Source organism: Fukomys damarensis, unplaced genomic scaffold, assembly GCF_012274545.1.
Source record: "Fukomys damarensis isolate Sample0158 unplaced genomic scaffold, DMR_v1.0_HiC HiC_scaffold_27, whole genome shotgun sequence".
Taxonomy (NCBI): domain Eukaryota; kingdom Metazoa; phylum Chordata; class Mammalia; order Rodentia; family Bathyergidae; genus Fukomys; species Fukomys damarensis.
In genome coordinates, this window is record NW_022900939.1 from 20,807,747 (window position 1) to 20,811,747 (window position 4,001).

The 4,001-nt window shown below is 41.2% G+C and overlaps 1 protein-coding gene across 20 annotated transcripts in view; it reads right to left on the reverse strand.

Annotated features, from left to right (window-relative positions):
- The window catches only part of Ppp6r3 (protein phosphatase 6 regulatory subunit 3), a 142,450-nt gene extending 139,126 nt beyond the window's left edge, over window positions 1–3,324 (reverse strand). For 10 of the 20 annotated variants that reach the window (XM_033756756.1, XM_033756753.1, XM_033756749.1 and 7 more), the window contains exon 1: window positions 3,209–3,324. The gene's annotated coding sequence lies outside the window, so the exon portion shown is untranslated. The remainder of the gene's footprint in view (window positions 1–3,208) is intronic. The other 10 variants (XM_019209270.2, XM_033756757.1, XM_010635759.3 and 7 more) reach the window with 1 other exon arrangement.
- Between the last annotated feature and the right edge of the window lie 677 nt (window positions 3,325–4,001).

Genomic DNA, 4,001 nt, shown 5'->3' on the forward strand with positions numbered 1-4,001 from the left:
AAAAAAAAAAAAAAAAAACATTACAAATATTCTTCATTTAACAACCTATTTAACGACTGTTCAGATTTACAACTGAGGCTCGCTGTTCAGGCTTATGACTCACCACTCGGACTTATGACCCATTTCTTTTTTTGCACTGTTCTGTACATTTTGTTTATAGAGCCTTGTTGTAGTCAGGGTTTGCAAGGGAATAGATTTAATACAGGACACAAAATTTATAAGATCATTTTATAATATTCACTCAAAAAGTCAAATGCAGAGGAGCACAAGAGATCTAGCCATGCACTAGAAACCCAAAGAACCCAGCCAAGGGCCTAGATCCAAAGCAACATCCTCCACAAGTCCAGCCAAAGGCCCAGAATCCAAGGCAACATCCTCCACAAGTCCAGCCAGTGGCCCAGAGCCCACCGTAATACCCCACACTTGTCCTTATCAAGGATCCAACTCAGACCACACTGATTCAGTTCAGCTGGGCAGTCCTGGTTGACCATTAGTTAATCTACCACAAGCCTCAGTATCTTTTTTTGTACAGTACATCTTCTTTATACAGGACTGCAATTTTTGCTGACTATACTGTATAGTGCAGTAGTTTTGTGTTGTTATACATTACAGTACTTCATGTAAGAGCTATTCAAATAAAAGCAAAGTCATCAAGTTGGAGTTTCCTCTGACCATTTCTTTATTCTGAATACTGCAAGCTAGATACAATTCCTCATTTAATGACCAATTCATTTAATGGCCTAGTGGCAGGATGGTGACTCTATCATTGAATGAGGAGCACTGGTATTCAAAGATCAGGTGATTACCTACACAAAATCCCCAGGAGAGCCAGGGATTTAGCTCAGGAGCACCACGCATGCCTTGCAAGCACAAGATCCTGAGTACCGAAAAAAGGAAAAAAAAAGATTATTAATCAGAACATATAAAAATTCATATAAATAAGAAAAACCAACCAATGGAAGGAAAAAAAAAGATTTCACCAAAGCAGAAATTCAAATGACCAAGAAAAATACAAAAAGATATTCAACTTTATTAATAATTAGAATATTAAACCTGGGCACAAGTAATTAAAATGGACAAAGAATCTGAATAACTTTTCTCCAAAGATTATATATAATCAATAAGCTATTAAAAGGATAATCACATTCTGATATGCAAATGGCCAATAACATATTTAAAAGATGCTCAACATTAGTCACTAGGCAAACATAAATCAAAACTGTAACAAAATATTACTTTGGTTTTGTTTTGGTGGGGGGGTTGGTACCGGGGATTGAACTCAGGACCTTCCACTTGCAAGGAAGGTGCAGCGCCCCTGAGCTAAATCCCCAGCCAAAATATTACTTTGTTATCACTGGGATGGCTATACACAAAATATAAAAGTTTGATCCCTGGTACCCCCAAATATATATATCTTCTTTCACCTACATTATTATTAATTATTAATTATTAATGTAAGTGAAAGAAGATAGTCACAAAAGATTATTTCACGGGTCTATTTATGAGATGTCCAGAATATGCAAATGGGTACAAAGTTTCTTTAGGGAATGATGAAAATGTTCTAAAATTATATTGTGGTGATGATTACACAATCCTGCAAACATGTTAAAACACATTAACTTGTACACTTTAAATAGGTGAACTGTATGCCATGTGAACTAGAGCTCAAAGCTGTTATTTTAAAAACGTAAGCCAGGCATGGTGGTGCATATCCATAGTGCCAGCTACTTGGGAGGCCGAGGCATGAGTCTCCCAAATTCAAGACCAACCTGGTCAACATAGCAAGAACTTGTCTCAAATTAAAAATTTTAAAAAGGGGCTTAGGATGTAGTTCAGTAGTACAGTGCTTGCCTACAATACGCAAGGCCCTAAGTGTGATGTCCAGTAATATAAAAACAAAAACAAAAGTCTCACAAACCCAAAAGCTGCCAAGGCTATAAAACAGTAATAGTGGTAGCAGGGCAAACCAGTATAACTACTCTGGAAACAATTTGCATCATCTCCTAAAGTAGAAATTGTACATGTCTCACTACCCAGCAATTCTCTCCAAAGTCTATACCCTGGAGAGGTGTTTTTCCAATTGTTGAGAACAGCTTTCTTTCTTACTGGACACAATCCTACTCTCCAATGACAGGACAATGAATAATGAGACATATTTAGTCCAAAAAATAGTAGAGGAAAGGAATAAACTATAGCTGCACGTTCCAACGTGGACAAACCTCACTATATATCTACATGTCTTCCCTTCCCCGCTTTACTGTCATTTCCCACCAATATAATCACTTCCTGGCCCTCTGCTTCTTTGCCATTCTTGCTTGGAAAACTCTAGTTAAATGAGGCACTGCCTACCAAGCTTCTAGCAAACAACTTAACTTGCTGTTTCCATTTCACCTCAGGACATTCTCTTCCAGTAGGCCATAGCATGTTGCTAAGCTACTCACATTCTTACTTTCCCAAAGAGTATGTCATCCCTTCTCCTCTTTCCTCATAATCCCCCAACTCTCCCTTGTTCTCACTGGGTGCTGAGAATTTCCCTGCCATGAAGAAAAAAGGGTGAAGGGGATTTCCAGGGCAAAACAAAATGTCCACATGCTTCCATACCCCATTCCTCCTCATCTGCTCTCCCTATCTATCACCAAGGAAGAGCCCATGAATGCCAACTCTGCAAATGGGCACTGAGCCAACTCACTGATACCTTCCCAAGATGGAGGCTCTAGCAACCTCTCTTTCTCCATCAAGTTGTTCCTTCTCTACAGAATCATTTTCCATCAACATTACAAAAATCCTGTGGTTTTTCCTATCTCAGCAAAAGCTCAGAGTTCCAAAGCTCCCCTCATTTCTAGCAAATCCACGCAACAAAGCATTCTCTATTTGGGGCCCTCTTCTCTCAGTCCTTTCAGGCTTTCTTGAACTGCTCATCAAGGTCATCCATGATTTCTCTGCTATAAAGGACAAATCCCAGCCCTTATCACACCTGACTTTACAGCAGTAGCATGTGGCACAGACTCCCATGACCTCTTCCACAGCAACATGTTCCCTTAGCTTCACAGCCACCACCCTCACCTGGTTCCTGCCACCTGAGAGACTGTTCCTCTGGTCCTCCCTCCTTCAGTACCCTGCTCAGCCTCATGATTCTGCAGTGCCATTTAAACACTGCAGAAGCACATTGCTATCGGCTGCCCAGACCTCTCCTCTGCCCTCTACATACCTTCATCCTATGGATCTCCAGTCTGGTCTCTAATAACTTCACAAACTGGACACATCCAAACCCAACTCCTGATCTGACTTCCACATCTGCTCCTTCCAGAATCTTCTTTCTTCATAAATGGCTACTCTGGCTGCAAGCAAAAAAAAATCCCTGCTATCATCTTTCACTTCGCTGTCACGCCCACATCCAATCTGTCAGCAAAGCCTGTATGTTCTCCCTTTAAGAACGATCCAGAATCCAACCACTTCTCACTACCACCCTTGTACCCCTTCAGTCCAAGCTCTTATGACTGCTCTTCTGGATCACTGCCCTAGCTCCTAGCTTCCTTCCAGCAGCATACAGGGAAGGCTATTCTTGACACAGCCTTAGGAGGACCTTTTAGAAATCAGATCATGTCACATCTCTGCCCAAAACATTAAACTGACTTCCCATCTCACTCAAAGGAAAAAAAAAAATCTTAAAATATTGCCTCAGTTCTACCTCAGCTCTTGCTTGCCTCCAGCCATACGGGCTTCCTACTGTCCCCACATCACAGCAGGCACTTCCACTATTTAGCACCTTGTTCCTCATGCTGGACCCCCTGCCTATAATGCCCCAAGCTCAAGCTGCAGACTCAACCCCCACTCCTTGTGCAAAAGGCCCCTTTTCAGGAAGGCCTACCCTCAGCTGCTGTATTTCAAACTGCAAACAGTCCCACTCACCCACATCCCTTGCTTTACTTTTCTCCTCCTTTTATCACTATAAGGTTTCTATGCCTTTTAGTCAACTGTTGACTTTCTGAAATGTAAGCTCC